A 10,282-nucleotide genomic window follows, 5' to 3' on the forward strand; every position below is an offset into this window, starting at 1 on the left:
GGCTGATTCTGCATTGATAGTCTCATTGAACCTTCCAACCACTCTTGGAGGCTACTGATATTCAAAGGCTGAGAGATGTTAAGTCACCTGCCAGAGCTCACACAGCCAAGAACTGGTGGAGGCAGGTGTTCGCTTGTCCCTTCCCTCCTCTGGAGTTCTGTCTGCCCCATTGCCAATCTTGTCTTCACATCCCTTCAGGGCCAGGGTTTGCTGGGATGGGGGTGGGGCTGGGGATAGTGCTCATCAGGGTCTTCATCCTGGTTCTGGGTTGGGCCATGGGCTACTAGGCTGCTGGTCCAGTGTTGCTTCACCCTGGGGTCAGCCTTGGCCCACATTCCTCTAGAGCTTCCTGTGACCCCTTCACTGCCAACAAGACCCCCCATCCATCCTGCCCTCTCATCCCTGCTCACCAGCCCAGACTTTAATGAGGGTAATTTAGAACCAATCACCAGCGGGATCTGGGAAACCTAATTGCAGTAAACTGATTGTCAATTCGATTGTGGGCACCCGGGGCCTGCGGGTGGCTCATTAGACCTGTCCCCCTCCCCAGGCTGGGGCCTGGGGGGGCCCTGTGCGGGTTGCAGGGACTGAGTAGGCAAGGCTCCTAGAGAGCTGGGAGGGGAGGGCTGTTGGTACTGGGAGCAGGGGAAGGTTGATTTTGCTCTTGGGGTGCCTGGTGGAACCTCTGTACTGCTCCCCTCTCCAGGGCCCACAGCGGGGTGTGCATGCCTGTCTCAGCCTTTACCCTCCTGTCACCCATCACGTGTTCACTGCTCCCTCCTCAGGGCCAGGCTGATGTTGGGAGTGGGGTGGGGTGTCTGCGGCTGAATCCTACCTGGTTCCTGCCCTCAAGATGCTCCCTGTGTCAGGGAGACAGACACAGGCACCGATGACAACACTGATGATGATGACAGTGGCCAGTACTTACAGAGAATGTGCTATGTCCAGGCATGGTGCTAGGTGCATAACATGCTTTATCTCAGTCCCTACCATGACCCCATGAGGTAGGTATTGTTACCCCATTTTACGGATGGTGACACAGAGGCCAGTGTGCCCCAGGCGAGGCAGTTAGTGGGACTCTGACCCTGGCATCTGTGTACCTACTGAGGTGCTTGTTCAAGAGCATTGGATGGATGAGGTGAGCATGTGGTGGTGGAGGCTTGTCTCTTGATTGATTGCTTTGCTCATCAGCAAGCGTGTATTGAGCACCTGCTGTATGAAGGGCCCTATGCTGGGGGCCATCAGTGTTCAGTTGTGTCATGTGTGTGCTTCCTGTGTCTTGTCTGGCCGTGCCTTGCATGGGGGAGGTGTATTTGTGGCAGGTGTGTTGTGCCTATGTGAGGCTTTGGGGGAGGCATGGAAGAGAAGCAGGGAGGGGAGCCCTACCTCCCCCTCCCAGCAGGGTCGAATCCCAGCTCTGCTATTACAAGTGGAGTGAACTGGGGCAAGTAACTCTTGACTCAGCCTTAATCTCCTCTTCTGGCAAATGGGGGCCACTGATTCCTGACTCATTAGTCTGGGGTGAGGAGGAGTGTTGGGGAGGTGCACTATTAACTAGTTAAAAGGCAGCTGCTGCTGGGTGGTTACTTTTATTTTAATTATTATACTTTTCCCAAGATTGTTATGTCTCAGAGGTGAACCTGCCACTAGCTTATCAAATGATAGTTGGCAACTTTTTTCCTCTCTGGGCCTCCACTTCCATATCTTTGAAATGGGGAGATTGGATGGGGTGATCCAGGAGCCCTTCCAGTCCTCACATTTGAGGAACTGTCAGAAAGACCTGAGGCCAGAGAGGGCAGATCCAGACCTAGGATGGCCCAGCGTGGAAGGGGGGCTGCGGGGCTGCGGGAAGGGTGGGAGCCCCGCTGCCGTCATGCTGAGCAGCATCTCTGTCCCTGGCCCCTGGGATGTGAGCAGTCAAATCCAGGCCATCTGGGGGCTGGGCAGAGGAGGAGCGCTGGGCAGGGAGTCCAGGACCAGGGAGTCCCTGCTGTCTGCTGAGCAGCCAGCCACTTCAGCCACTGTTTGCTGATGCCCCCTCTGTGTTTGGCTTGTGCTGTGCTAGGGGTCCCTGGAGGCTCAGCTTGGTCCGTGACCTCAGGAAGCTCCAAGTTAGGTGAGGGAGCCAGCATGAGACAGGGGCCAGGGGAGTGAGTCAGGGGAATGAGAGGTTGGTTTTGACTCTGGAGACTCAGGGAGGGCTTCATGGAGGAAGCCTCCGTGGTCCCTGTCCTTGAAGGATTATGGCAGCACACTGATAGGGTGAGGGACCAGGGGACTGAGGCTCAGAAGTGGGAAAGGTTATGGTATCATTAGGCAACTCAAGTGCGGTTAAAGCAGCAATTCCCAGCCAGGGGCTGGGGGGCCAGGGGCCATGTGTGGAGAGGGGAACACACTTTCCTCTGGGGTGGAGTCACTGCTATTGGGGTTACTGTTACTGATAAGAGCATGTCGTTTTATGCACTTAATAGGCACTCATTGGGCACCTCTGGGTGCCTGGCCCTGAGCCTTGGGGTATTCTGGGTCTGAGTGGTTGAATCCCACAGGGCCTCAGCATGGAAGACCCCAATGGACTGGGAAACCCCAGTGGCTCACAAGGTGGGCTTTCAGTACCAGCCAAGGCATTTGGGTCTTGTCCTGCAGGTAGAGGGTGTTGGTCTGTAAAATAAGTGCTGCCCTGGTGCCCTGCTGCCCTGAGGGGCTGGTGTGAGATGCCCAGCATGAATGTGACAATATTAATACTGAATTATGCCTGTGGAGAGCCTGCCACATGCAAGACACTTTGCCAAATGTCTCATATGTAAACACTCACTTAATCCTTACAACAACCTTATGAGAGACATACCATTATTATCTCGATTTTACAAAAGAGGAAATTGTGGCACAGAGAGGGTAAGTCACTTTTTCAAGGCCACAGAGCTAGTAAGTGGCATAGTTGGGATTTGAACCGAGCAGTGTGGCCCCAGAGTCCTATCTAGTGCATGAGCACTGCTCCGTGCTGCCTCGTGCACTGCAAACTATCCTGAGAGGATGATAAGGCCAGTCAGGCCTTGCTAGGTACCTGAACTTACGTGGCTGCTGTGGGGGAGGCTCAGACCCAGGTCTGGGGGTGCTCGGCTTACATGTGGGTCTGTTCCCTGCTGCCTGTTTTCTGTCTGTATTGGACCATATGGGCTGAGGCTAGCCCAGGCAGGGGAAACATCAGAGGACTGGAGATGATTTCAGCTGGAAGGGCTCTTGGAAATACTCTTGTCCAAGTTGTTCATTGTCCCAAAAGGGAAATTGGAGCCAAAGCATTGCTCTCAAGTCATAGTGAGTATTTTCTGTGATCCTGTAGTTCAACCTACTTATTTTACATTTGGTGAAATTGTGGCTCAGAGAGGTACAGCGGCTTGCCCAAAGTAACACAGTACATTGGTGGCTGAGCTGGGACTATGAACTATGTCTCTGGACGCCTGAGCAGGGCACCATGCACCATGTTTTTATTCTTTACCTGTCTCTGTTCTGCCCACACTGTAGGCCCAGCTCCACCCCGCCTCTTCTGCATGTTAGGGTTCTTTGCCAAGCCCCAGCTCTGTTACATTGCTCATGGGAGCTGGTTCCCACAGGGCTACCTTGCTACCTGCTGGGGGCCGGCGCCTGGATACCCTGTGGCAGCCGCTAGTCCCGGGTTACCTCATCTCCCGGCTCAGGGCTCACATTACTCTGTTTCATTTTCCCAATCCCGACATTGCTACATTGTTTCTTCCCCTGCTTTCCCACATCCTCAATTTGTTCTACTTCTGGTTCTTGCCTGTTGTCACGCTTTGTCCTTTCTCCCAGCCCCCTGCTCATGTGACCCCCAAGCTTGGGAGAAGTGGAGAGTGGAGTGTGGCTGTAGGGGGCAGTGGGCACGAGGGGGCGCAGCCTCCGGCCTCGGTTAGCCGAGGGGGTGTGGGGCAGGGAAGGATGTGCCGGGTCCTTTGGGACTCTGTCTTTCCGGAAGGTGGACATGCCATGGGCTTCCAGAGGCTCAGGCTTGGCTACAGAGAGATCTTTCCCCGTCTGCCCCCTGCTCACCTCCTCCTCCTCCTCCTCTGTCTTTGCTGGGCGCCTCTCCTTCCCTCCCTCAGCCCCCACCCACTTTCTCTCTCTCTCCTCCTGCTCTGATTCCCTGGAGGCGTCTGTCTCACTCACTCTCTGAGTGGTTTGAACCTCTCATCTCCCTGGTCTTGGTGCAGTGGGGCCAGGACCTGAGGATTCCCTAGGGGGACAGGGTTTCTAGGGCCGTGGGGGTGGTTAGGGCCAGGGCTAGAGGGACTCTTATTTAGTTCCTCCCCCTCCTGGGCCCAGAACTCGCAATTGCCTTCCTCTGCCCCTCCAGAAGTGGAGTTTCCAGGGCACAGAACCACGGGAATCAGCCTTTGGCCTTGCTGTTCAGATGAGGAGACTGAGCCCAAAGACAGAGTGTGGCTGTTCTGGGTCAGTCACACAGCTGTAGGGGCAGAACAGCTCCCCCAGGGCAGTGGCTGCCGTGTGGCTGCTGGGAGCTGAGCCCTGGCTTGGCTGAATCCTGTTCTCATGTGAAGTGGGGAGCTGGGAGGCTTGTGGGGAGGAGCTCAGATCCAGAAGGGGTTCCAGCTCTGTGTTCGAGAGATACTCTGCAAGGCCATGGTTGAGCCCAGGATAATCCTTTTTCCTTGTGGAGCTAAGGCCGTGCTCCTGTTTAAGTCTCAGGTTTGGGCAAAGGGCTGGGTTTGTGTGTACATGCATGTGTGTGATTGTGTGTTGCTGTGTGCCTGTGCTGATGCATGGGTGTCCTAGGATCTGTGTAGGAAAAGGGTGTTTGTGGCCTATGCCAGGGAGGACAGGAGTCCCCCAAATGCTATCCCCCCCCCTTTCTCAGCTGCAGGGGGCTTGTCCCCAACACTGTGGGTGGCTGTGGATATCAGCAGCTCTGGGAGTTTGGTGGAGGAAGTTGGGAGACACTCTCCCTACCTCGGGAAGGTTGGATGCACACCTAGGAATGTGCACCCATACAGACCCATCTGTGTACATGAAGGAACATGCAGACCTGAGCAGACACCCTTGTCCTGTGTGTACGTGCAGAGACACAGAGACAGGGACACACACACATGCACAGGTACTGCTCTCAGAGATACAGCCCTGCGTGCTCACATGAATGCACCCAGACCGACACTGGTATCTAAGCCCACCCTAGACACCCCCCAGGTGCACACACATGGATATACCTAGACACATGCCCAGAAACACCCCTGAGTGTGCGCATATGTGTGCATGTATACATTGTACACACACATGCATGCATATTGCTGGAGCTCTGAGCTACCAGGAATGTGGCCATCCTTAATCCCAGCTGTTAATCCCAGGGTATAGGGAGCCCAGGCCAGAGGGGCAGCTGGTCATCTGGCCTCCTTAGAGGTGATTAAGGCAAGGGAGGGGAGTGTGGAGGGACTCAGAGCTTTGTCTTCTGCCTGACCTTCAGGGGCACTTATCTCCCCACCTCCTCATGTTCTCCACAAAAAAACCAACCTTGGGTTCCTTCAGAGATTCAGTTATATGTAATTTACTAAACCCTGGGTGCAGACATGCTAGGGAGGGGGAAGAAAGAGGGTGTGGCTGTGTGTCCTTAAGGAAAATGACAGCTGGGGTCAGATAAGTCAGGAGGGGTGGGTCCTTTCATTTAACCACCTGCCTGATGAGAGCCCTGAGTCAGAATCTTCTGCACTGAGGCATCCCCGACACTCTGATCTCTGGTGTCCCCTGTTTCTGGCCAGAGCATTTCTGACCAAGTGAGAAAATGACACCCAACCAGGAGATACTGAATTTGGGGCCCTAAGCAGGGAGGAGGAGGGTGGACTCAGGGACTAGGGTGGGATGGGGAAGCTTCCATGAGGAGGTGAGGCCTGAGTTGGGCATTGAAGGTGTCAGCTTCTGGGGCATTTGGAAATGTATAGGGACATTTTTGGTTGTCATAATAATGGAGTGCAGCTGACATTTACCAGGCAGGAGTTAGGGCTGCTAAGTGGATGTAGTACCCAGAACATTCCCACTTGTGGGAAATGGTCCTGCCTGGATATCAGTAGAGCTCCTGTTGACAAATGCTGGTCGGTCATGAGGCGTGGTGAGTGCTCCTGATGGAAGAGGGTCAGTGGGGACCATGGCCCAGAGGTGACTGTCCCTGCAGAACATTCCCACTTGTGGGAAATGGTCCTGCCTGGATATCAGTAGAGCTCCTGTTGACAAATGCTGGTCGGTCATGAGGCATGGTGAGTGCTCCTGATGGAAGAGGGTCAGTGGGGACCATGGCCCAGAGGTGACTGTCCCTGACACGCTGTGGGAGGGAGTAACATCCCACATTTCCCAGGGCACTGCAGAGGTGTACCTAGCTTGTGCAGGCTGAGTCCCCCCACTCTGTCCCCTCTGCTCCCTCAGTTCCCTCTCTCCGTCCCTTCTGTGTTTAGATGGGTGTGTGTGTCTCTAAGGGGATGGCTGTGATCAATGGTGGACAGAAGGTGGTTTTGGCATCAGCTCCACCTGGGTTCTAACTCTGACCCCCACTTGTCAGCTGGGCGGCCTTGGGCAGGCCACTGTACCTGTGTCCTCCTCTGAGCTGGATTGTCCTCTGTAATGCTGGGTGGAAACCATTGTGCCCCAGGTATTGTGAGGATTGGGTTTATGTGGGCCGGGGTCCAGCACACTGCAGTGCCCACAGGCTGCTAACTAGTAGTGGGGATAGTGGGAGGAGTGGTAATGAGAGCCCTCTATCGCCATGGAGGGGGCCATCACCACCCCCATCCTTGTCCTGGGGTTTGGGGAACAAGACTGTTCTGGCAACGGCCCCTTGCCTGACGTCTGCTTTGAGCCCATCTTTTCCAGCCCAGGTCTTTCTCCCGTAAGCGCTGTCTACATGAGAGCTTTGATTCCTGGGCTAGACCATGTCAGACTCATTCCTTTGTTCATTCATTCATTCCCCAGGACCTGGGGTGGGGGCTGGCGGGCCACCAGGCCCCTGGGCTAGCCTGGCCTTGGAGTTCCCTACCTAGGAGGAGGGCCATGCTGGTGTGATTGTGGCTCTGATGGCAGAAGCTGGGGCTTCTGAGCCTGCTTGGGGAGGGTCAGGGAGCGATTCTTTGTGGAGGGGATGGGTCAGCTGAGACCTGAAGTTTTAGGTCAGGGAAGCCATGGTCCAGTGATGTGTGAGGAGTGGACAGTGGGCCTCATCCCTGGGCTGCAGGGCGGGTGGGGGCCAGGGCGCCCAGGGTCCTTATGCCCTGGCCAGTGTCTGGGCTCTGTCTGACTGAGCTCAGTGGGGAGGGCTCTGCTCGGCCTTTAGGCTGTGGGCTGAGGAGAGGTTGGCAGGACACATGGATGCACTGGACCACAGGAGGCTGGTGCAGGATGTCAGGGGAGAGGAGATGGGCTCTGGGCTTTTCTCTGGCTCCCTCCACCCCATCACTTGAGACTGAGCAGTGGGGGGTCCTTGTGGAGTTCTTGGCCTCCCCCTCTTTGGGATCCTTTGTGGCCCCTGCCTGGCAGTCTGAGACAGAAGTCTCTGTGAGGTCTCCTCCTTCTTCCTTAATGACCAGGTGGGGGACCTGGGCCAGGGAGGGGGAAGCTTCAGTGGTGGGGCTGGAGGCAGGGGACTAAGGGGTTCAGTCTTCACACCTGAGCGCAGCTCAGTAGGGGTGTATGTAGGGGGTAGGGGGAAGGTAGGGCTCCTGTGCACCTGCCAGACAGAGGCCTGGTGCTCAAGCCTCTGCCCAGCCCTCAGGGCAGTGGGGCCTCTGTGCAGAAAATAGACAGTGGAAGCTGGCTGGGCACTGGGGGCTGAGTGGAGGTGGCACAGGGCCGAGGGTTGGATCCTGGAGACAGGGCAGGGGTGTCTGTCCTTAAGGCTGTCCTAGACAGCCACAGAGGACAGAGGACAGATGGACTTGCATTCTAATTCAGATGTGCTTCACTGCTGGGGCCCTGTCAGATTTATGCCCCGCTTCCCTGGCAAGGACGTAGCCTCATGCCTCTTCCAAGGGCAGCCAGGGGCCGGCCACATAGACAGAGGGTCAGGTCAGGGCATTCCAGAACCACTGAGGGCTGCAGCTGGGAAAACTGAGGTCTAGAAAGGGAGATGACAGCCAGCCTGAATGGAGTTGTCTTCCTTCTCTCGGGTCTCTCTCAATATCCTGTGCTGAGCCTGCCCCCCTTGCAGGGGCACCACGTGACAAAGTGGCCTTAGACAAGCACAGAAGAGGCAGTTGCTGAGCTGGGCTTCTCCCACTTGTGGGCTGCAGAATAAGTGTTTGCCGGTCCAGAGGTGGGGGCTGGGGAAGCTTAACCTGGGGCTTTGTTGGGGGATGCACAACTGCGGGAGGGTGTGAACAGGAACAAGATAAGGGTGTTGCCAGGAGAAGGAACACTGGGCTTCTCTGGAGGACTTGAACTTGAGTCCAAGCTCTGCTGTGTGACTCTGGGCAAGTTTCTTGCACTCTGAGCTTCATTCTCACATTCATTCTTTAAAAACAACAACAACAACAACAACAACAAAAACAGCTTTATTGGGATATAACTCACCTTAACTTCACCCACCTAAAGTGTACAATTCAATGATTTTTAGTATATTTGTGTAGTTGCACAACCATCACCAATTTTAGAACATTTTTGTCACCCCCAAAGAAGCCCTGTACCCATCAGCAGTTACTCCGTTTCTCCCTGACCCCCAGTCCTGGGCGTTCACTAATCTACTTTGTGTCTCTGTGGATTTGCCTGCTCTGGTCATTTCATATAAGTGGAATCGTACAATACGTGGTCTTTTGTGACTGATTTCTTTCACTTAGCATAATGTTTTCAAGGCTCATCCACACTGTGGTGTGTCTCAGGACTTCATTCCTTTTTTGCGGGATGACATTCCATTCTGTGGACGTACCATGTCTTATTTATCCGTCCATCCGTGGATGGACATTTGAGTGGCTTCAACCTGTTGGCTGTTCTGAATGATGCTAGTTTTTGTATGGGACATATGTTTTCATTTTTCTTGAATATGTACCCTAGGAGTAGAATTACTGAGTCATATGGTAACTCTGTGTTGAACATTTTGAAGAGCTGCCAGCCTGTTTTCTACAGCGGCTGCACCATTTTACGTTCCCACCCGCGGTGGGAGGGCTCCGAGTTCTCCACATCCTTGCATCTCTTCATCCCTCGAGTATAGAGAACATCCACATTCAACGAGGCCAGGTGCTCACTGCAAAAGTGGGGAGGGAATTTATCCCTTGAGGAGTCGTTTAGAAAATTCAGTGGCATCATATCTATTAAAACCCCTGTTGGGCCTGGCACAGAGTAGGTGTTCAGTGACAGGAGATAAAGATTATCAAGGGGACAAGCTGGGGGTGGTGGGGAATCATGGGGCCCTCTAAGAGCAGAGGAAAAGAGGAAGGTCTCTGTGTATGCTGACCACATACTGTGTGGGAGAACTGGTGCTTCCGTCCTCGTGACCCTCCGGCACGTGTCCTTGTCCCACCTGCTGATGGGGAACTGAGGCTTGGGCCAGGCAGCTTGCCCCAGGTCACCAGGCCGAGAAGTAGTCAGGCTCTGGGATGAGAGCCTTGTTTGGAGCATCTCATTTAATCTTCCCAACCTTTGAGGTCAGTACTATTATTATGCCCATTTAGTAGGCAAAGAAACAGGCTCAGAGAGGTAGACTTACTTCCCCAGAGTTGCAGAGCTGCTTAAGGCCAGTGCTAGGATTTGGACCCAGATGGTCTAGCTTTGGACTTTCTGTTCATTGCAAGGTCCCATGTGTCTCCCATGACTCAGGAGATGATGGTGAGGGCTTAGATGTCATCTGCCCCCTTCCCTTTCCCAGGTCCACCTGTGTCCCACACAGAGCCTCATCTTGGCTTGGAGGCAGCCCTGAGGACAAGGGTGGCCGTAGGCAGGGCTCTGGGGACTCTGCCAGCCCTCTGCACAGTCCTTTTGTCCATCTTCTTGCTCTGTGCCTCAGTTTCCCATCTGGTGATGGTGGTGGTAACTCCTGAGGCCTCTGTAGCTCAGACCATCTTACTCTGGCTTGTTCTGTCCCTTGAAGTGGAGGAGCCCAGAAGCCAGTGGGACAGCTTCGGACCGGGGGTGGGGAGTCACATCTCCACTGTGTGTGTTTGTGCTGGTTATAAATAACCCAGCAAACAGGAGGAAGAGGGAAACCACAGCCGACTCCTTGGGAGGCTAGGCCTGGACACGCACACCCGCACACAGGGACATTTTGGTTATGTGTGGGTGTGTGGTGTGT

The sequence above is a fragment of the Galeopterus variegatus genome, unplaced genomic scaffold (genome assembly GCF_000696425.1).
Source record: "Galeopterus variegatus unplaced genomic scaffold, G_variegatus-3.0.2 Scaffold2114, whole genome shotgun sequence".
Classification (NCBI taxonomy): domain Eukaryota; kingdom Metazoa; phylum Chordata; class Mammalia; order Dermoptera; family Cynocephalidae; genus Galeopterus; species Galeopterus variegatus.